General features: G+C 49.1%; 1 long non-coding RNA gene across 1 annotated transcript in view; it reads left to right on the forward strand.

The window, feature by feature from the left end:
• The window catches only part of LOC140599325 (uncharacterized), a 45130-nt gene that overhangs the window by 6448 nt on the left and 14805 nt on the right, over positions 1-23877 (forward strand). Inside the window, exons 2-3 of the long non-coding RNA XR_012002069.1 lie at positions 8746-9065; positions 9748-9840. This is a non-coding gene — a long non-coding RNA (uncharacterized lncRNA). The remainder of the gene's footprint in view (positions 1-8745; positions 9066-9747; positions 9841-23877) is intronic.

Raw genomic sequence — 23877 nt, forward strand, 5'->3', positions numbered from 1 at the left:
CTGCAGGTGTGGGGGCCGAGCTCACACTCCTGGCCATGTGTGTTCACAGCTCCAGCTCGAAACATGCTGTGAGATTCACAGCCCTTCAGGGCAGGGAAGAGCTCCAAAAAGGCAAAGTGCTAGGCAGGCAAAATGTAATGGATGCCCCTTATGGAGAAGAAAAGCTTTTTGTATTGGAAGTGGAGATAAATGCACCATAATGTGAAAGTTTACATTTTTAGAGCTTCCAGAACAATAACTTTTTCAGAAAGATTTTTTTCCTTCTGGCTGATAAAAGAATTTGTTGGAAAAGTATGTAAGTTGGCTCAGAGGTATGCTTGTAGTGACCTGAAATGCTGACATGATTTCGTAGGGTTTGTTCTGAGCTTTGTCTGAGGGAGTGATCATTTACACGAGCCTTCTCCCCCGGCACTAGACCTGCATCTGGTGCCAGCTTCTGGTCCCCTTCAGTGCCGCAAATAACCGCCCAGGCACTTTGTTTGATTACTGGGACAAAGATACACATTTGCAAAGCCTCCTTGAAAATGTTCATCTTTTCTTGCCCATTTAGCATCTCAGTTAACCTCTGTTAGCAAAGTAACTGAAGGCACTTCAATCCAAGTAGCATGAAATGTCTCTGTTCCTGCTGTTGGCAGGGTCCCTATCAGCCCAGATCTATCTCTGTTGTTGGGGGGTCCCTATCAGGCCTGCTCTATCCCTGCCATTGGGGGTCCCTAGCAGTCTGGTTCTGGAATGACTCCAGGAGTCCACCTGGCCCACCGAGGGGAGAACAGGGGTGCCAGGGGCAGATCAAGTGGGGTCCTGGGAAGTCAAGGCATTGGGAAGAAGAGAAGGAGGTTAGGAGGTCCCAGGCAGCTCAGAGCAACTGCTCACTGGGAGCTGGTGCCTGGAAGGAGCGAGCAGGACCTGCCGACACCAGCCTGTGGGGCAGAGCTTGCACATCCCCTTGCATCCTCCTGGGGTTTCCTTCACCCCCTTCAGACTCCCATCTCCCTCTTTTCTGGCTTCCTATATTTTAGTATACTGCCAACCTGTTTAGTTGCTATTTTTTGAAATATTGAAATTTCCAGGACTTTCTCGGGTGCTGGGTGACAAATTTCGAATTGGTGCTGCCCATCGCCTCTGCTTCCTGCACCAAACCCAGCACACAGACCTCCTCTTGCCTTCGTGGGGTGGGTGGGTGGGTGGTCCCCGCAGCCCAGGGCTGCGTGGTTACTCGTATTTATTCAGAGCACACATTCCCCAAGATTGATCTATTTACTATTTACCTTGACTATGTGGAGAGGAGGCAGGAAAATGGGAGGTTCTCCCCAGCTGCAAGAGAGACCCTTGTGGTGGCCCAGGTCCATGTGGGCAGAGGGGCCACATGCACACACTTCCTGTGTCATTAATGACCCGCCAGCTCTGTGGTGAGCTATATTCTTGACCTCCAGTGACCCTATTCTTTGGGCAGTGACCCCGACAGCTTTCTCTAGTGTGTTGTTTTATCCCAAATTCCCATGATGTGCAGTCAGCCTCTTTCCTGCCTCATCACAGGCCTACGTGCTGGTGGGCAGCTGGGACCAGAGGTCCTGAATCTGTGGGACCCCACATCCCCTGGCCTCAGTCTCTCCATCTATAGAAGGGGCCACTAGCTCTGCCCTGAAAATGAGAACAGCGAGTGCAGATGGAGCCCTTGGGCAAGGGCCTGGGCATTGTCAGTGTTCAGCCATGTTACCAGTTCTGATGGCCCCTGTTCTTACTGTTACTGTCACAGTGACCTGCTGGGCAGGTCTGTTAAAGAGGATAGTTTTAGGGATTCTGGCTACTGTGATAATAACAGTAAATGTTGGTGAAGATAACCAAATACCAGATTTCCAGAGTAAACTGCAGTCCCTGGCTCTGAAGGAAATCCTTATTTTTTAGAGTGCAAGTGCAAGCCAGGAGGGGCAGAGAGAGAGGGAGAGAGAGGATCCTAAGTAGGCTTCATGCTTAGCGAGGAGCCCAACATGGGGCCTGGGCATCCAGGACCCAAAATAGTAGGGATAGAGCCCGACCCTACGACCCCCGGTCACCAACCTCAGCTGAAGTCAAGAGTCAGGAATTTAAGCGACAGAGCCACCCAGAAGTCCCAAAATCCCTTTAGATGCACAACGTATGTAAAAGGAGGCAGGAGTACACTCTTCACACTCAGCCCATTTGCTTGTTCTGTAGCAGTGTCATGCGGGGTTCCCAGTGGGGGCAGTCCCAGGGGCCACAGGAGAACTGGGCAGTGGTTTGGGAATCACACTTGGCGGGGTGTGGGGAGCAGGGGTGCTGCTGCACCCCCACCTACTCCCAGACGGCCAGTGGGGTGTGTGGGGATGGGGGCATGCAGCCTGGTCCCCAGCATCTAGAAGAAGCCCCAGAAGCCCTTCCACACTGCACCAGGGAACATGTGCCCGTGGCCACAGGGGACACTGAGGCACTCAGTACCTGGTGGAGGGTCTGAGGTCAGGCTTGGATGGAGCTGCAGGCCCAGGGGTGGGGGTGGAGGGCATGGGTGGCCTTTCTGTGCATCTCTGTGTGGCAGGGCACCCTTGAATGTTCTGCTTTACCTTCCGTGTGTTCTGTTGACTTTCACTACTTAGCCATCTCACAGGTTCCTCCCAGGGGTGGTTGGTTTACCTGTGTCTGTGCTCACCTTCAGGGCCTGTTCCTCCTGGCTGCTTTTCTCACCTCCACCACAGGAGTGGGTTTTCACCTGGTGCCGTGAAGCTGCACCTGTTCAGGTGGACATGCTGGCTGCTTGAGAGCAGCTGGACTTGAATTTGTCTCAGGCCAGGTGTTTGCTGGACCCTTAGAGCCTCCTCCCAGGCTCCTCCTACCACCGGCCCTCCCTTCTCACTGGGCCTCCTGCCTCGGGTGCCCCTTCCCGTTCCACCTGTGGTTTTCTTTTGGTGTTCTGGGGGTCAGGGGGCAGACCAGGAGAGAGTGGAAGGAAAGGCACATGTGCTGGCGGGCCCGCATGGAGACACCCACAGGTGCTTGGGGCTGGGTTGGGTGACCCTGGGAGCTGGGTCGGGTGTCCTTGGGGGCTGGGTCGGGGGTGCCCGGGGGGCTGGAATGGATGTCCCCAGGGGCTGGGTCGGGTGTCCTGGGGACTGAGACAAGTGTGGGAGTCTCTTCAATATCGCTGTGAGTACAGAACAGTCACAAACCGCCCCCCTCCAGAGAGTGTCAGGTGAGTGTGTGCAGGTGAGCTCCGAGCAGAAACAGGCACGGAAGGCAGAGGGGTTGTGTGCCCAGCTGGGGCACACTTGGACCTTCCTTGGTGGTGTGTGGGGCTGTCCAGCCTACCACAGGGCATGGGAGCACTGTGGGGACAGTTTTGGTTTGGATGGGAAGATCCTTCCAGCCTCCAGCTGACTGTGACAGAGATCTCAGTTGTCCCCTCAGGAACTGACAATTCAGGTCTTGTGGCACCAGAAGGAAAGAGGCAGAACACGGTTCAGGTGGGACAGCCCACGGGAAGTACTGGAAACCGAGGACCGAGGGGGCGGTGGTGACGTCCAGCAGGGGCCTGGGGCAGGGCACACTTGGGCTCTCGGAGGACTCTGGGTTCACAGGCCTGACAGAGATGCTGCATGGCAGGGGAGAGCCCTCCTGGCGCTAAGCTGTGAGCAGGTCCACATGTGGGGCCTGGGGCAAAGCCAGAGGAGGGCCAGGAGGCCCGGAGTCTCCAGCTGCACATGTGAGCCCGCCTGGTCCTTGGGCCTGGGACACGTGGTGGTTTTGTACGATGAGTATATGTTACTATCATCACTGGAGCCGCTTCCAAGTGTTTGCTAAGTGGTTGAGGGTGAGCTCACGGTGCAGAGGCCCTGCCCGCTGGCCACGGCACTGTCCAGGAAGGGAGGCTGTGTGCCCAGCCCGTGTCACGTGCCAGGTGTCTCAGGCTGATTGCAAGGGTAATGAGGATTGTTTTCTCTGTTGGGGAGAATTACTGATGACTTTTCTGCATCTTTTATCTGTAACAGCTATCAGGACCTTTGAAAGTCATGTCGCTTAGCTTATTCATCTAGAAATTCATGCCAGAAAGCACTGTGCTCGGTGAGCTGCCTCTGAAGACTCAGAAAATTGGGATGTGATTTCGATTTTTCTGCAGAAAGCACTGACGCTGAGTTCTGAGCACAAGCCCAGTGTCCAAGGGCACCCAGGTAGCTGGGGTGGTGCCCTCTGCCAGTTACCCCGGGAGTGTCAGTGGCACTGAGCTCCTTCAGTTTCCCTGATAGAAACAGGGCACAGCCCCAGTCATGAGGGACTTACCAATTCTGGAAACTTTCAGAAGCCTCCCTTCCTCAATTGGGGGAGGGGGTACACCAGGCTGCAGGCCTGTCGGGGGAGGTCAGGGCCCATCTGGGAAGGAGGTGTGGGCATCCGGGGCGATGGAATCAGGCTGGGCCTCCCTGGCGCACAGCACCCTGGCTCATCCTTCCAGGGAAGAGCCCGGCGCAGCCCCCTTCCACCACCGGCTTCACACCCTGCTCACACAGTGGTGAGTGGCAGTGGTGCATGGCCAGAGCATCCATGACCTGCTGGTCATGTAGCTTCAGCAGAGACAGCAGCCTCATGAGCTTTGCTTTCATTAAATTTAACAACTGCTGACAGAGTTTGCTATCTAAAGACATTACTTTAGAGAGCATCTGAACACTCACAGCTGCCTGTGAGCCTTTGACACCAACCCGGCTTTCCCCCACAGACTGGCGGTCCTTGCTGTGGCCGGCTACCCCGTGATGTTCCAAGCTGCTGGGTGCTCTGTCCTCAGGAAGGGCAGCACACTGGAGAGGCCACAGCAAAGGGCCACAGGTGGGGCGAGGGGGCTGCAGGGCTTAACACAGCCTGAGCACATGGTCTCCGGTTCTGGAGGCCACATGTCCAGGTGAAGGCATGGCAGGGCCACACCCCTCCGGAGGCTCAGGTGGACCATCCCCACCCTCCAGCTCCCGCAGCTTGCTGGAGTTCTTGGCCTGGGGGCACATAACTTCAGTCTCTCTTGGTGTCTTGTCCCTTCTTCAAGGTCACCTGCCCTGTTGGCATAGGGCCCGCTGCAATCACTGCTCCAGTTCACAAATTCTCTGTGCACCTGAGGTGATTTGGAAGTACATGCAACCTGCAGCACCGGTTGGGAGATCCAGAGCGGGGAGAGTCTGGACACACCTACCCCAAGCTGCCATAGGGCCTTGGTTTGTCCTTCCATCTCATGGGTATATGGCAAAGTATCGGTTTTAAAATGTCAAAAACTGACCGTCACACAAACATAGAATAAAAAGTGTCAGAGATGTAGTAACTCATTACTGAGGGAACCAGAAAGTTGATACAGCTGTACCAAGAGTATTTTAGGGGAGTGGGTGCTCAGAGGCATTGAAGAGGAAAGTCAGACACAACACCAGTCAAGGTCTTTCGAGGCCATGAAACATATTAAACACATATTTATTAATTTATATTTTAATATGTTTACATTGATACTTAAATAATAAAGCTTTAATTAATTATTAATATATCACTTATAATAACACCCACCATAAATATCTAATACTAACAATATTTAATTATTAATTTGGAATTAGCTAATTCCATTTATTATTGATTTAAATATCTAGATTATATTTTCAACATCTATTAATTAAGTGTATAGTATTAAATGTACATATATATATATATTTATAGAACCTATCTTTTCTTGTGGGCAGAAATGACTTGCCTCTTCTCGGGGAAAGTTCTGTGAGTTAACACAGAGCTTAGAGTCTGAATCTATAAATCATATTAAGTAGCAAAGTGAGACAAGGCCGTTTGCTCGGCTGGTGAACCAGGCTTAGGAGGAGGCCCCAATGTGGCAGGGAGGGACACGCGCAACTTCTGCGTCACATGGAAGTGGATCTTCTACAGGCATTCTAGTGCCACAGGCAAAGGGGACATGACCAGTGAGCCCTGAAGCCCAGAGGACAGAGCCAAGTGGGGTTTGGGACGCGCTCCGAGACCGGCACACCTGGGTGCCCAGAATGAACTAATGATGCCTAGGACTTCACAAAACAAGTGGCTTGTTGAAGTTACACCCACTCTATATGTGGTTTGCCAAGTATGATGTCAGTTTGTGATTTTTAAGCTGCTCCAGGTGTGTGAGGATGTAGAGGCTGGAGCCGAAGAGACAAAGGCCAGCTTTCTCATTCTTCAGCTGCAGCAGGGCTGGGCCTTCCTCCCTCAGCCTCTGGGGATGCCCCTCTGGACTGTGCATTGGTCAAGACTGTGGACATGCAGAGGGATCCTGCAAGGAGACTTGCTGTGTGCGTGGACAGGTTCCCAGATGCTGTGCTTGAGTTTCCAAGCATGTCTTAACTGTGGGAGGACTGTGTCTCCTGTGTGTCCGCAGGAAGCAGGAGTGCGCCCTCCCTCATTTGTCTTGATTTTGTGCAGCTGGGGCTGGAGATGTGGTCTAGCATTCACTGGTGTGCACCTTTACCTTTCCTCTGTGTGTAGGTCCAGGGCACGACGTCTCTTTATAGAGGAAGGTTGTGAGGGCCAGCTAGGTGCCCAGTGTTTGGCTGGGCAGTGGACACTGGAAGATGTGGGGTCTGAGGGCCCCAGGGTCAGCCAAGGCAGTGTTCAGGACAGTCACACTGCTTCTGTTGAGTTCACGGTGAGGGTGTGGGCAGAGGCCCGATGTTGGCACTGAAGTGGGTGAACAGGATAGGAATCCAGTTCTGTGGGGTTGGCTGTCTCCAGTCTGGCCTGCACAGTCTGTGGCCGAGTGGGGGCACCGCCACACCACCTCATGCGCAGGCATCTCCATCCCGCCGTTGGGAACATGCCAGGACCCTGCTGGTCGTCATCGGGCTGACCATCTAGCCAATGTCTCATCAATTCCCTGGTCGTGTGTGAGACATCTTTAAAAAAAGAACTCATTCAGGTGGAAGTCACATAAAAGCAATCATTTCATTGTGAATAGCTCAGTGGCATTTAGTGAATTCACAATGCACTTCTACCTAGTTCCAGAATATTCCATCATGAGCACCTGTCAGCCCCTGGCAGCTTCTGTGGACTGGCCTGTCCCGGGCCTTTTACGTAACAGCGTCATGCAGTGTGTGCGGTTGGGTGTTGCCCAAATGCTTCTGCGGTGCAGACTGCATCAGAGCTGTGCTCCTTTTCATGGCTGAATAATACTCTGTTGTGTGGGTGGACCACATCTGGCCTGCTCATTCATCAGTGAGCATCTGGGTGGTCTCCACGTTTTGGCTGTCTTGAACACTGCTCGTGTATTTTCTTGTTTTTCCACATGTAGAGCCACCTATACATTTTCATGTCTTTTTCTCAGTGGTTAATCTTTTCCCAGAAGCCCATTTTGAAAATATTATTTCCATTCCATTAAATCTGATAAGGTTAAATGATAATAAATTTTCTTTTTGGTATAAATAAAATATTTAAACCTAACATCGTTGAGTTTTAATATACCTCCTTATTTTCAGTATCTTTTCTAAATACTTCAGTGTTCCAGAAAAACTATGAAAGACATACATAAAAGCATTCATACTGGGTGCACATTTTTCCTTCTGTCTCTGGTCCCAACGTGGCCTGGTCGGCACTAGATGCCATGCAGTAAAAAGTCATCACCATCATAATAACAGTTATAATAATATTGTCTGCTTGGGACACGGATGTTTTCTCCATGCTCCATGAGGAATCCATGAAAGGGGCCTCAGGACATTTTGCTAGTAGTGTTTATTTGTGTGTAAAACTTACAGAGCTTCAGGCTGATGGAGCAGCCTTGATGCCTGCTGTCCTTTCTCCCTCTGTCCTCCACCCCAGATGCTCAGCCCTGGGAATCCGTCATCTGAGCAGGTCTGGTGTGGGGCCAGGCTGGTTCCTGAATTGTCCCGGGTCCCGGTTCCCTGAGCTGCTGCCTGGAACTGCTATTTCAGCACCGGGCTGCTGGGGGATGTGGAGGGTCCCCATGTTCCTAACCATCACTAGGTTTGGCCCTGAGCCCACCCACGTGGTTGGGCAAGGAGCTTGCGCTCAGGCGTTGTTGACAGCAAGACACAGCAAGGTGCTGCATGGACACCCTGGCAGGTGCTCTGGGCCTGGGACCCCGGGGCAGCCCTCAGGCCTCCGCCCACGTCCACAGTACAGAGGCCTTGCCGGGGAAGCTGCTGTGGGCTTAGTTGAGGTCATGCCTGCCCACCTGGCTGCAAAATCAGGGCCACATCCTGAGCCAGTATCTGAGGCTTCCCAGTCTGTTCCTGAGATCTGGGTAAATCTCAACAGAAGGAGGTAAATAAAGGGCTGTCTGCCTTGCTGACACTTGGAGGAGGCACAAGACAAAAGCCGCCCTGTGTCTTTGTGCTGAGAGTCCCGGTGAGTCCCTGCAGCAACCTGAAAAGGCCAGGTCTCCCAGTGGAATGCTGGCGAAGGAAACGCTTTTGTCCAACGTGGCTTATCTGATTTTACCAGCAGGCAGCCTGTCTTATGATAATAAATCACTTCCTCTGTTCACCAAGGCAGGGGTGTTTGTAAACATGGTGGATGCCAGGGTTAGCAGATGGAGCTGAGGCTCCTTCCTTTGGGGTCGGAATGTGGTTTGGGGTTGGGACGGTGAGGTTGCCGCCTGAGGGGACACGTGAGCAGGGCAGGCACAGGGCTTTGTATAGTTTCTGGGACCTGTGTTGACATCCGGCCTCTCCCTCAAGGTCGTTTGAAGTGCACGATGTCCTCTGTGTGTTCCCTCCCCAGCTCCCCAGACAATTGCAAGACCAGTCTGAGGAGTTAGTGGCCTGCAGCATCCCGAAGAGAAAAACCAGCGGAAATGATACAGACAGGAGCGGAGGGGACCCTTAGATGCGCCTGCTCAGGCCTGAGGTTCAAACAGCGGCAAAGTGTCTTCTAGGACCTCCTGGTTCTCCTTCCTGGTGAAGGATGTGCCCCGATGTCCTGCTCACAGAAGCTGCCCTCCTGGCCCGGGAGTCACCACTGAGACCTGTGCGGGGGAAGCTGATGCACAAAGCCACGTCTGCCACGTTGATTAAGGAAACCTGCTCAAAGCAGAGAGACCGGTAGAGTGAGCCCTGTTGTCCATTGGCCTCGACATATGCCAGCCCGCTGTGGCTGGTTTCGTCTACACCCCACCCACTTCCTCACTGGGTTATTTTAAGCCAGTCCCAGACATCGTATTGTTTTATCCCTAATATTTCAGAAAGTATTTATGAAAGATAAGAGCTGAGCACAACTCCCATGCACCACAATTCCATATTTGCACTTAAAATAATTGCCGGTGACCCCTTGGGGTCACCAGACGTCAGAGCTCATGCTTCCCTGCTGGCTCTGCAACATTTCTAAGTAGTTGTGTTTTCCAGTGAGGACCTCCAAGGCTGTTTTAATCTTTCTGTCTCCCTTCCCCTCCCTTCCTTTGTGATTTATTTGTCTTTCCTCCCAAGGCTTCCCGGGAGGGTGGTGCCGCTGCTGCTGTTGTGTGCAGGTAGGGCCTAGCCAGGCACACGGCTCCCGTAGGCTCTGCACTCCCACCAGGACCCGGCCAGCTGGCCACCCCAGGTCCATTATTAGCTGTATTCCCTCTTTGAAGAGAGATGCCCCTTTGTCAACTGTCTAGCCACCCTGAGAGCAGTCTGTCTGGGAAAGGCAGGAAAATGCTTTCTTCTTTCCCTTGATTTGCCAGCTTTCAGAAAAGCAAGTTAGTTTTTTAGCTTCTGCAAAGGTGACTTATGCTGTTATTCTTAGGCTCAGTGTGAACTCCTGGACTCTGCTGCGTATGATGTGTTTCAGCCCATTGTGGAGGCTGGGACAGCCGAGGCTATCCAGTGACGTCTGCTTGTAAGTATCCAGCACGCACCTCTCTGTCCCTCGGTAGCCCGGCCTGCCTCCCTCCACATTAGTATTTTGTGGTGTTGCTTGATGGGCAACTTTCAAGGTTTAGCAGTTTTCCCTGGTTGGGTTTTACAGGAGAAATGGAATTAGCGGGGTTCCCTCAGAAGAAAACAGGGTTCCTCCTTCTGCCTCAGTTATATTTCTCAAACATTTGACTCCAAGGGCAGAACAAAGAAACTTCTCTTGCCCACTGCCCCACCATGGCTTCTTCTCGCAGGGAGATGTCCTCGTTTTGCAACTCAACACACTTGTGTCAAAGCAGAGGGACCAGGGACAGAGGCTGGGAGATGAGGGAGCGGCCGCAGGGGTGCCTGTGCTTGGCCCCTCCTTCTTGCAAAGTCTGGGTGTGGTTCCTAACAGTTGGGGCTGCCCCTTCTCACACACACCTGCTGTGGCTGCAGCCAGGAACCCTGGTGCCCTGGATGGGCACCCAGCCCCATTCACACCGGACACAGGTGCTCTGCCTGAGAAGAAAGCCGGGCAGGGCCCTGGGGGCAGGCATGAAGCTGCAGGCAGGGAACCTGGGCTACCGAGATCTAGAGCACTGTCTGGAGGGTCGGAGGTGGAGTGTTCTCCACTCAGGAATCTGTCAGCTTCACAACAACACTCAGGATCTGCCACTCATTGCAGTTGGCGGAAGCCTGCCAACTTCCTCTTTCTCTGCTGTCACAGACCATCGCCCTTCGCCCTGGGCAAGAGGCCCTCTGAGCATAGCTCCCGAGGCAGAGGAAGGCCAACTCTGCAGCTGGGCAGGGCCCAGGAGAACTTCCAGCGGCCAGCCATGGCCCCTCCCTGTGACCCCCCTCCCCTGGGCCACAGTGGACTGGGCACTGCCCTTGCCCCCCAAGGATCCATGTGCAGGGCAGAGGGCAGGGGGCCCTGGCTCAGTGGCAGGGTGCAGGCCATTGAGTCTGGAGACATTGCTGCAGCCTTCTGGGGCTGAAGGGTTCTCTCCGGGCCTCACTGCACGGAGGGCTTCTTCCCAAGCGCCGTGTGCTCCTGATTTGGGCCCATCCCCACTCGCCTGCTCTGGGCCCACACGGTGAACGTGGACCTGAGTACACGACTAGTGTCCTGTCCCCTCAGGTGGGTATCTGCCTGTGACCCACATTCTGGGTGCCGGGGCCTCACCTGGGTGGCTCATGTCTCTGGCTTTGGCTCGGCACATATGTGACACCCAGTTAAGTTCTCATGAATGAAAGATTAACACAAATTTGTCATCCCACGGTTCTGGAGGGCAGAGGTCTACAAGAAGAGTGTCAGGGGCTGCTTCCTTCTGGGGGTTCTGGGGAGACCACCTTCCCTGACTATGCCAGCTTGAGTGAATCTGCACCCACGGCCCCTTCCTTAGCCTCATGCCAGCAGCCTCCCTCCTGCCCTCATAAGGACTGGCCTAAAATCCTCAAGTCGGCAAGGTAACCCCAGTTCTGGGGATTCAGGCTGATGTCTCAAGGGCATGACTGATGTCCACATGAGCCACATAAAAACCACTGTGTATATTCCCACTCTGCACCTTGCCTCCCAGACAGGTCTGTGGGTTGGTGCATGTGTCAGAATAGGGTTTGGGTGAACCGTGAAATGTCAGCCATAGAATGAATAAGACAGTAAAACTGACATGTGTGTGCAAGAACACAGACATCCTGAGTGCTGGGTTCCTCCTGTCCACATCCATCTGCTGGGTGTGGCGCCAACCAGGAGCAGCCCTGGCTTCAATTCTGAAGTTCTGAGAGGGCCTCTACTGGGCCTCCAGCCTTGGGTGGGGACAGAGGCAGGATTCTGGGGCCCAGGGTCAGAAGTAGGGCTGCTGTTGCCTCTCCCTGACAGTGGGGAGACAGTTCTGGGGAATTGTCAGCCTTATCTCTGGACCACCAGCTCCTTTTGGAGCCCTGAAACTGGAGTCAACGTGGATTCCCCTCCCCTCTCCCTGCAGGGGAGGGTGCACCTGGGGCTCCTTCCCTCTGAGACCCCTGCGAGCCCTCCCACCTGCCTCTACCCAGGAAAGTCGCCTGCCAAGCTGCAGCCTGAATTCCCTCCCGGTTCTCTTGCTCATTCACCCATTCAGTGATGACTTATCAAGTTCACATTATCTTCCAGAAACCAAGGAAGATGCTGAAGATGAGGGTCAAAAGTTAAACAAAATATATAAATATAGTGCCTTTCTCGTTGAGTTTACCTTTGTTCTCATGGGGCAAATATAAATACACAACTGGAAGGTAGGCTGCGTGCCAGACGGACGAAGGACTTTGGAATCTGCATATCCCAGTGGGTGCCAGCCTTCCTTCCTTCTTTCCTGAGGGTGAAGGGAAGCTCCTGGGGGAGGAGTGGCAGCCCTCAGAGCTGGCCAGGAGGGCATTGCCATGGGGAGGCCCCAGGACAGTGAGGGCCAGGTGGGGGCTGCACCAGCCTGGCCAAAATTTTGGGGGGACACGGCAGCAGCCAGGAGTTGGGGCTGGGGCAGGGTCTCTGGTGGTCTTGACAGGAAGTGGACCAGGCAGTGGTCTGGGAAGAGCTGATCAGACTCAGAAATGGTAAAGGGCTCATTTTGGGTTAGACACTTTTGAGAAGCCTGTGGCTTACTGTTTCAGTGGTAACAGGCCACCAGGCAATGAGGCCTTCCAGTTCTGGGGGCAGGAGCCTGAGACCCCAGGGCCATGCAGTCGGCTCTCAGGACAGTCCCCTTCCTTGCTGCCCTGAGGGTTTTGTCTCTCAAGGAGCCTTGGTCACCTGCTCACCCACTGGAGGACGTCCAGGTTGCTTCCAAGCTCTGGCAATGATGAGTAAAATTGCTATAAACACCCATGTGCACATTTTGTGTAGACATGTTTTCAACTCCTTTGGGTCGATACCAAGGACCGTGATTGCTGGATCGGATGCTACTCTTAGCATTGCTTTCTTCTCAGTTCTCACATTTAAATCTTTGGTCCATCTGAAATGTATTTTATTACATGGAATGAAGAGTAAAGAGTAGGAATATGATTTTATCCAATTGGATAATCTGTTGCCTTAACATCATCTTTTGATATGATATGTGTTTGGCCCTGTGAGAAGCCACCAGATGGTCTTCCAGGGTGGCTGCACCGTTCTGCACTCCCTCTGCAGAGTGGGTGAGCTCCTGCTGCTCCTCGTGCTCGCCAGCACTGGGTGCTGTGGGTGGTCTGGATCGTGGCCATGCTGGTCTATGGCAGCGATGTCCTGCTGTCATGTTAATCTGCAGTTCCCTGATGACAATGCTGAGGAACACCTTGTCATGTGCTTATTTGCCAGTTGTGCACCTACTTTGGTGAGGTGTCTGTCCAGGTCTTTTAGCCATTTTTGTTTGGGCTGTTTTCTTATTGTTGAGTTTTAAGAGTTCTTTGTGTATTTTGGATACCAGTCTCTTGTCAGATGTGTCTTTTGCAAATACTTTCTCCCCGTCTATGGTTTGTTTTTTCATTCTCTTAACAGTGTCTTCATCAGAACAGAAGTCTTTAATTCCCTACATTAAATTCAGTGTCTAATTCTTTTTTTTTCTTTTGTGGACGTTAGTTGCTCCAGATCCATTTGTTGAAGAGACTGTCCTTTCTTCTCTGTGAAAAATCAGTGACTATGTTTGTGTGGCTTCTGTTCCGTTCTACTCATCTATTCGTTTGTTCTTTCACCAATACCATACTGTCCTGACTAATGTTGCTTCATCACAAGCCTTGAAGTCAGATAGTATCTGTTCTCTGACTTTGTTCTTCTCCGGTATTTGTGTTGACTATTCTGGGTCCTGCCATATAAACTTTTAAAGCAGCCAAGGATTTTGATGGGTATTGTGTTGAATCTATAGACCAAGTTAGAAGGAACTGGCATCTTCACAATATTGAGTCTTCCAGCCCATGAACACAGAGTATCTCTCTATTTATCTGGATATTTTATTATTTCTTTCATCATAGCTTTTTAGTTTTCCTCCTCAAATAGATGTAATACATCTATATATTCTGTTAGGTTGTGCCTAAGGATGGGGCACTCAGAGATGCTGTGGGTCTGGCTCCAGATCACCAATAAAGCAAATACCTTAGTAAAATGAGTCAAATGAGTTTTTTGGTTTCCCAGTGCATATAGTTATGTTTAACTAGTGTATTATGTGTGCAATAGAATTATGTCTTAAAAAACAATGTACATACCTTAAATAAAAAGTACTCTATTGCTAAAGAAGTCTAACCATCATCTTAACTCTCAGTGAGTCATAATCAATGATCACTGTAACAAATAAAATAATAATGAAAAAGTTTGAAATATGGCAAGAATTACCAAAATGTGACAAAGAGACACAAAGTAAGCAAATGCTGTTGGAAAAATGGCCCCAACTGACCTGCTCATTTCAGGATTGTCACAAACAATTTCAATTTGTATGAAACGCAGTATCTACAAAGCTCAATAAAACAAGTATGTCTATATGTCTCTCTCTCTTTTTTTCTCCTGTGTGTGTGCTAATGTAAATGATGTGTTTTTATTTTCAAATTTTAGTTATTCATTGCTGGTATGTAGAAAAACAATGGACATTGTTCCTTGTTTCCTGCAACCGTGCTGTCCACGACTTGTAGTGGACAAGTTCCAGGACTTGTAGCCACTGTTAGTGGTTTGGGACTTTCTACCTGGCCAATCATGTCATCTACAAATAAAGATAGTCTTATTTCTTCCTTTCCAATTTGTATAATTTTTACTTACTTTCCTTGTCTTATTTGCATCATTTAGGACCTCTAGTACAACATTAACTAGGAGTGGCAACGGGGACATCCTTGCTTTGTTCCTGACCGTAGGAGAGAAGCTAGTTTCCCACCATGAGGTATGATGTTAGCTAAAGGTTTTTTTGTAGATGCTCTTTATCAAGTTGAAAAGTTCTCTCCTATTCTTAATTTGTTGATGCTTTTTCTCATAAATAAGAGTTGGATTTTAATCAAATGCTTTCTGTATCTTCAGATATGATCATATGAATTTTTCCTCTTTAGCACACCTGGGATAAATTGCACTTGGTCATGATGTACATTCTATTTATACATTGTTAAATTCAATTTGCTAGTATTGGGCGGGGGGGATTTTTGCATCTATGTTCGTGAGAGATAGTGGTATGTTGGCCTTGAGGAATGAGTTGGAAAGCATTCCCTCTGCTTGTATTTTCTGTAATAGATTGCAAAGAATTGATATCATTTCTTCCTTAAATGTTTGGTACAATTCACCAGTGGGTTCATTTGGGTCTGGTGCTACTTTGGAAGATTATTAATTATTGACTCAATTTCTCTAATACACATATATAATATATAGGCCTATTGAGACCATCTGTTTCTGTGTGCATTTTAGTGGACTGTGTCTTAAGAATTGGCCCATTTCATCAAGGTTATCAGACATGCAGGCTTAGACTTGTTCATCATATTCCTTTATGTCCATGGGATCTGTAGTCTGTGTTGATGGCCCCTCTTTCATTTCTGATGTTAGTAATTTGTGTCTTCCCTCCCTCCCTTAGTCATGCTGGAGATTTACCAATTTTATTAATCTTTCCAAGGAACTAGCTTTTGGTGTTTATTGATTTTCTTGATTGTTTTTCTGTTTTCAATTTCCTAGATTTATTATTTCTTTTTTTCTTGCTACTTTGGGATTTACTTGCTCATCTTTTTCCTGTTGCACAATGTAGAAATTTAGATCATGTACTTGAGACCTTTCTTCTGCAGTTACTTACAAATGACCCCTGAGCCCCACTTCCACTGTACCCCCACATTGTATTTAATAAGTTGCATTTTCTTTTCATTTAATCAAAATAATTCTTAATTTCTCTGGAAGCCTCTTCTCTGACCCATTTATCCAAGTGTTCTGGGATGTATCTTCAAACTTACTAACCCTTTCCTCGCTATACTAAGGAGTCCATCAGGGTTGCTTGATTTTCATGACAGTGTTTTTCATTTCTTGCATTTCTTTTTTATTCTTTCTTAGAGTTTCCATCTCTCTGTTTACATTATTCATTTATTATTGCATATTGTTGATTTGGTTCATGAGAACTTCTGGCTTATCAATTGTACTTATATTAAATTACTGGTCTGATAATTCTAAAATCTCTGCCACACCAGAGCAGGCTCTGATGCTTGTTTTATCTGGTCAGACAGTGTTTTTTCCTGTCAGCATGCCTTGTAATTTTTTGTTGAAAGCTGGACATGATGTATCAGGTAAAAGTAGCTGAGATAACTAGGACTTTAGGCTCTGGTGTGAGGTTTTTGTTTAGCTGGTGTTCTTTCTTGCTGTATTTCTCTGGCTATTACCTCCAGCACACGTTAAAAAGCAATGGTTAGAGCAGTTTTTTTTTTTTTTAAACTTGTTTCTTATCTTAACAAGAAACTGATATTTCACTGTTAAACATCATATCAACTACATATTTTTAAATGATCTTTATCAGATTGAGGCAATTCCCTCCGTTTTGCTGTGTTTCAGTTTGGCTCTTCTAGTTTGCTGATTTTTTTTTTTAAATTTGTGAATGTGTGCTGAATTTTGTCAAATGCTTTCTATACATCTGTTGAGGTGATCATATGAATTAATCCTTTATCTGTAATCCTGCAAATTATAAAAAAATGATTTTTCAAAATTAAATCTTTTATTTTGAGATAATTGAAGATTTACATTCAAATCAGAGAGATTCCACGGACCCTTTACTTAGTGTCTCTCCAATGGTAACTGTTAGCAAAACCATGGAACAAGCATCACAAGTAGGATACCAACATTGATAGGTCAAAGCATGGACGGTCCATCACATGAAAAGTGGAATTACCACTTTGCCAAGTGTATAGAAAGCTTCCCCTCAGCTTTTCCTTTATGTATCACGTTTATTTCCATTAAGAGTTTAAAAAGTGTACTAGAGTTACTTTTGTCAGCCTTTTTCTCAGCGCCTTTGGAAAGGTGTCCAGATCTGCCCTAGTATTGCCTTCTTTGTTGGGAGATTATAAAAATATGGGCCTACTCACATGCTTGCTTTCTTCTCAATTCTTTCACATTTAAATCCTTGGTCCATCTGAAATGTATTTTACTACATGTAATGAAGAGTAAAGAGTAGGAATAGTATTTTATCCAATTGGATTGTTGGTTGCCTTAATATCATTTGTTGAATAATTTATCACTTAAATACTTTATTTTGAATCCTTAGTGTTCACCCTTAAATATAAGTATTTCTATCTCTAGTTCACATATGAGATCATTGAAATCAAGTTAACTAAGTTATTTAAGGTCATGCAGCTAAAAACTCTGGAAAGCCAGAATCAAATCAGTTTTGCAGTTGTCTAATGTCCAAGCACCAAGGCGCCTTGGGAGCCTGCCTCCTGGAAGACCACGTTTGGGCAAGTTGCCCAGCAATGCAGTCTTTGGTTTTGGGCCTTTGAGATGCTTTTTTAGGAAACACTTTTAAAGGGATCTCTTGGTGGCACTAAGATAATTAACCTCCCTTGATTATCCAAGGCACCTCCATCTGTACCAAATTTGCCTTTGTGGTGCACCAATAAGATTCTACTGTTAGTTGCAGAGTCACTATTGCTCTCTGGGATGCACCAACTAAATCAGATGGAAAAGCTGGAAGAAATAGGAGGATTTCTGTTCCAGAAAGAGTTGGCTGGTGGCTGGTACATTCTTTCCCCTTATCCCACACTTTTGTGGTGAGAAAAAGTATGCTTTGCTGAGAGGTGAGCAGGAGGAAAAGCAGTTGGCTTGGCAGATGAAGCAGGAGTGATTCTTCCCAACTGAGGCCCACTGAGGGAGGGCTGGCTCATCTCATTGCCCATCACATTCCACAGAGGGAAATCAGCAGGGAAACAGTGACATCATGTCCATGTCTCTGAGCAGCTGAACAATTCTGTGGCTCCTGACCGGTGTGGAAAGCATGTGCAGGTAGTCATAATGCAGAACCCTGGACGTCCAGGGTCATCACCACATTGCTTCTCCCTGGAGCCCTCCAGAGCAGTCCACACAAACACATATGTGAATACCTAGTAAGAGACTGTGATGGGTCCTTAATCTCAGAAGTGTACATTAGTAGGATTAATAATGGAGCACAGCACAGGGTAGATGGGGGAGGATGGTGCAGGTTGGTGAGGAGAATGATGTAAAGTCAGTGGGAAGCATGTGTTACATAGTGGGGTGAATGATGTGAGGTTAGTGGGGAGCACAGTGCTGGGCAGTGGGGCACATGGTGCGGGGTTGGTGGGATGTGGAGTTAGGAGGCCAAGCACACAAGGAGGCATTGCAACATTCACTGGGGTTTGGGGATTCACAGAGCCACGGTCAGGACACACGGAGGCAGCCAGGGAGGATGTGCCTGGGATGATGCACCTCACAGCCAGGCAGGCAGGGCAGGGCAGCCAGCAGGGATGCTCATGGTGAGCTGAGAGGATGCTGCAGGAGGCTAAGTGGAAACCAGCCATCACGCAGGATGACAGTGACAAGCAAAATGCATGGGGACAAGGGAGAGAGACTGGCAGTTTGCTGGCAGGTCTGCTAACCCTGGCAAAGCTCCTCAACAGCTTTCCATTGCCCTTGGGGTTATTGGCTGGAGCAACTCATGTGGCACAGGGCTGCTTCTGCCCACACGTCCTCCCTCCGTGTGCTTCCCGAGTGGGTAACTCTTCCTTCTCTGATTTGCAGCGTACTCTGTGGGCCAAAGTCCTTTAGACCTGCATTGCAGGGCATCTTCTGCCTGGGACCCTGGCTGCCCCGTTCCATCCCACCAACCCTGCACAGTGTCCCAGCTGCTGGAATGCTTTCTCTGCCCCAGTAGACCTAACTCAGGGGTTCCATCCATGGGCTTGGTGCCCTGAGTTGTCAGGACACAGAACCCTGGAAGCACATGCCCAGCATTCCCGGCGCGTGGCAGAGGAGCGAGTATGCGGAAGGATAGGTTTTGTGGGAGCACTGGGTTCAGCTGGACTTAACACAGATCAAGGTTTAGACCTGTGTGTCTGGGAGAAGTCACCCAAATAGGAAAGTTTTAAAACTTCTGCTCTGTTGAAGATACCTTAAGAGGATAAAAAACAGGATACAAAGTATTTGCAAATCACAATTCTAACAAAGGACTTGAATCTAAAATATACTCTGAACTCAGCTGTGAGAAACAAATAAGCCAATTAGAAAGTGAGCAAAAGATTTGATCAGACACCTCACCACCATCATTAGCCATGAGGGAACTGTGAGTTACAGCTGCAATGAGCTATCACTGCACGTCTGTCAAGACAATGACAAGGCCACGTACTGGGGGGGCAGGGGGGGGGGAATAACGGGAAGCTGGCCTCATGCCAGCTGTGGGCCAGAGGGTACGAGGGCTCAGGCAGGCTGCAGGAGAGCCGCACAGCCCCGTCCAACACCCAGTGGCAGCGGCACACCAGCATGTTCCTTGATGTTCACTCCTGGAAATGAAATGTGTCCCCATGGAAGCTGGTAGCAGGGTTCCTGGTGATACACTGAAGCATAATCATAGGCACAGAGAAGGGTCAGTGGTGTCAGGAGTTAGAGTGGGGTTCCAGTTCTGGGGTGGCATGGGGGGGTGAATGGAATAATTCTTTATGACTGTTGGGTGGCAGGCACAGAAAGCCTGGGGCAGCTTATGGGGAATGGGAAATGTGAGTTCCTTTGTTGGCCCATGTAGCTGAAGCCCAGAAACAGAGCTGGCAGGTGCCCAGACCTGGGCCTCTCTGCTCTCTGGCCCTTGCTCAGACCATTTGGACCAGGTAGGCTCCCTCCAGGATCTCCCAGGGGAGGGGCCGTTGGTGGGGGAGGACAAGCAGTGGGTGCCACACACGCGTCTCACCCAGTGCCCATCATCCTGTCCTCAGAGCCCCACTTTTAGAATAACATCCCAAACGTGATAAGCTGAGGGCTGGCAGAGGTGTCGACCCTGTGCTTTCCATCACGAGCCAACAGAGAGAAGAGCGGCGGGGGCTGTGATGTTTGGATGGTAGAGCTGGGCTCTGCAGCTGGAGGGCTCTGTGGCCACAGCCTCGCACAGACTAGACCAGTCAGAGCAGAACACAAACATTGCACTCTCCCTGCTGTGCAGTACTTGCTCTTCAGAGATCGCTTGCTTCCAATCCAACAAAAACGGTGGATGGCTTGTGGGTTTCCTTGGCTGGAAAAGTTATTCTAGAGGCTATCATACATCATACATTTCAGCTATCAAAACTTGGGCCTACGCAAATAAAGCCAAGTGAGGAAGAGAGGTGTTTGGAGGGAAATTGTTTCCAAAGAAGAATCTGACAATTCAGAGCTTAAGTAGAACTTAGTTTTGGTTGAGAGAAGCCAACCAGGAGGGAAGAATCCCAGAAATACTTTGCAGGGCCTGAGTCTGGGCATGTTGCTTAACCCCATCACGGTTCCCAGGCCCAGACTGTTCTTTCTGGCTGACTCGGGGCTTTGGAGGTAATGTGTACACGTGGTATGATTGTGATAAATTGAAAGTCCTGTGTAGCCCTCCCCTCGATAAGAGACAGGAACTCTCCAAACTGCCAAGAGGTCCCCTCATTCCCCTTCCCAGTGACCCCACCTCCACCAGAGGCAGCCAGGTGCTCACGGCTCTATCGATGAAAAGTGTGGCCTGTTTGAACTTTGTGGAGATGGATTCATGCGGTTTGCACTCTTCTCATCTGGATTCTCTCCCTCAGTGTGCTATGAGACTCACCCAAGCTGCTCTGCTCCATACTGCAGTCCTCAGGAGGCACCGTGGCCCCATCTGGACCCCATATCATTTCCTCCCTGGAAAGATATGCTGCCCCATAGCTGTTTGGCTAAATGTAGACGAGTCCTCTCTTCTGTGGGGAGGGAGCTCGCGTCAGGGTGAGGGCCCCAATTTCTTGGCCCCTCCTAGATCCATAGTGTCTGCTCCATCTGGCCAGTGACCATGTCTGCAGCCCTAGGGTGCCTGTACTAAAGCCCCACTGAACAGAGAATTACTGACAGACACTGAGGAAAGAATGAAATGCAGGAACCCGAGGTTTGAGATTTTTCTGGACAATGTTCCTAAAGCCCTGCCAGCAGCAGGTGCCACCAAGATGGTCAGATCTGGTGATAGTCTCCTCAGTAGGAGGGTGGAACCACAGGTGGAGGGCTGGCAGGTGGCAGCAGCACCGGGGAACCCCCACAGTTAAACAGCACAGTGTGCAGAGTTCTCTCCTGCAGTCAGGACTGGACTCTTATTGCTGAGATTTCATTTTTCTTCACAGAGAAGCAGGAATTTAGATGCTCTGAATTGTCAACAAACTGAAGGTTGTGGCCTCAGGGTGGGGGAGGGGGCTTAGGTTCTCATTCCAAACTTTAGAGGCCTGGAAAAGAATATATCATCACTAATTGGACCTCAGGCTTTGAGATGGTGAAACTCAGCTTCATCACGCCCACCCACAGGCTGGAGGAAGATGAAAGACGCTCTCCAAGATTAGGGACCACAGGCTGAGTTGCACCAGGGGCTCCGCCAGCTGGAAGCCAGCCCTGAAGATCACAGGATCTCAGATCTGAGGGGAGCAGAAAGGTCTTGCCCAGCTCCATGTGCGATGCCGCCACCGCCCTTCACCCGCCCATCCTCCTCTGCAGCCCCAAGAACCCCCCTCTCTCATCCTGCTCCCTGGAGCCTGTCGGGTCAGTTCAGGAAACAAACATACTAAGCTATCCAACCTGGAAGCAATGAATAATCAAAAATTATAGCCAATCGTCCAGGAAAAAGAGGAGGAATATGGTCACGCCTCTGGAGAGTCATGTTTTCTATGCAGCAGAAAATGCATAGGGATGGAGATAAACCCCAGCAGGTATTCAGAGCTATTCTGTGTCATTGCCTTGTAGCAGAGTGAATCTGCTTCAAGACCTTCCTGCCCTGGGACTTCTGGGTCACACACCACCCTCACCTCCCCAGCATGCCAGTTTTGTCTGGCCAGGCAGGCAGGGGCTAGGCATCTGGAGAGGCTCTTCTGGAATGGAGTACCTGCTTTGCCACCACGGGGCCAGAGCTTCCTGGAGGGGACCCTATGCCCACTGAAGATTCAGACCCCTTCTTTCTTAACACTTTGGGTATAAGTAGTAGTTGCTCCATAACTACAGGAAAAAACAACCCTCCCAGTAGACCCCTCTTAAACATCAAGCTATGTGCTACTTAGCACTGTTTGCAGAGTTCTCAGAGTAGAGGACAAAGTCCTTCCCATGACTCTCCAACAGAGTACAAATGTTCCAGCATTTGTCCAGGAGAGGAATTTAAAAAGAAAAAATTTTAAAAATGGAAAAAATCATGATACACCAAAATATGCATTTTGGATAGCATTATTTGTAATAGTGAAAAATATAAACAACCAAATGTCCAAGAGGGAGATTACTAGGTGGGCTGTGGTAAATCCTCATGCCAGATGATCCTAAAACAATAAACATGATACTTATCAAGAGCTAACAACATGCACTCATCTATCCATTGAGTTACAGTAAAGTGTTCTGTGTAATTCTGTTCCAGAGCAAATAAGATCATACACATAACATATGATAATAGTTTTTTTTTCTTGTGCTACAATATAAAAGACCTCAAAGAAAATAGGGCAAAAATGTTCACCATGGTCTTCTCTGGGTGATGGGACTCTATGTGATTTCTTCTTTTTTTTCTGTTTGTTTTTTATTTTCCAAATTTCCTGTAACGAGCATTTTATACCAGGAAACTCCCAATAGGATGTTGGCTTCACTTTGTATGTAGCTTCTGCTTGTGTGTGTGTTGACTGCAGTTACTCTGGCATCACTTCCTGTGTGCATTACCTCCTCCACCACACAGTATATTTCTGCACAAACCAATAATGACCTGGGGTCCCCACCAGGGCACAGGGCTCTGCACACAGTTATCTCCCATTCCTATCTTCAGAGCAGGATGGGTGACTTACCTGTGTACTTCCTCTCTGCACAGATGAGGAGACAGAAAAAGATCTCAACATGCCAAAGTACACGGTGCTGATGGAGCCAGACCATCACCACATCCCACTGATAAACTTCAGCCGGGGAATTAATATTTTTGGTCTATTAATATCATTCCTGGATGTAATGCAAACCATTTCCAACACCTCCATTGTTTCAGTGCATACTTTCCTTATGAGGTTGCCTTTGGTGGCCAGGGGATTTGCACGCTACAACAAAGTCCTCATAAATTTCCAAACAATAGTCCCTGGTATCTGCCTCTCTGGCTGAAGGACAGACATTGCAACTTTGGACTCACTTTCTTCCAAATACGCATACTACTAAAGACAGAGGATCTGTCAGTCCTTAATAATCAGTACCCTACTGGAGTGTGTCACTTTTGTAGCATTTAGGAAAGACAGACTTTCAGGAAGATGGCCAGAAGTATAGCTTTCCTTGGGCTAAATACTCAAAGTGAGAGTAATACCCCAAATAAAGGACAGCCAACAAAGTCCAGTGAGGAACTCTCTAAAAATTAAGAGGAAATTTAGAGAAAAATACCATCTCTGGTCCAGTTACCAATAACTGCTCCATGGGGAGGTGGGGAAGGGTGAGGAAGAGAGTCCCTGGGCTGGGACCCTCCCTGAAAACTCTTACTCCAGTACATTTGGGTTTACACAAACTGTTTTAAAAAGAAAGAGAAATGTAAATGCCAGTGAAGGCAGGACGGGTTACTGGTATTCAAATACTAAGCTTGTGATCATAGTAGATGTCATGTGGGTCACTGTCCAAAAACAAGGTGGAAGCGCATAACAATGATAACACCAAAGGAGCCAGAAGACCTGGGGAAAGAAGCCAGAGGTCCCCTTGCTGTTGAGTAGGTGGTGGTTGGTGGCAGCAGCGGTACCAAAGATGGTCCTGGAAGTAATAATCTCACTCGTGGTGCATATGCAAACATTATCTCATTTAATCTCCCCAACCCAGGGAGGCAGGTGTCCTGTATCAAGTGCACAAACATGGACACTGAGGCTTGCACAGATTCGGTGCTTGCACAAGATCACACCATATGCAAGCAGGGCCACGTTGCAACCCACA

Source organism: Vulpes vulpes, chromosome 6, assembly GCF_048418805.1.
Source record: "Vulpes vulpes isolate BD-2025 chromosome 6, VulVul3, whole genome shotgun sequence".
In the NCBI taxonomy this organism is placed as follows: domain Eukaryota; kingdom Metazoa; phylum Chordata; class Mammalia; order Carnivora; family Canidae; genus Vulpes; species Vulpes vulpes.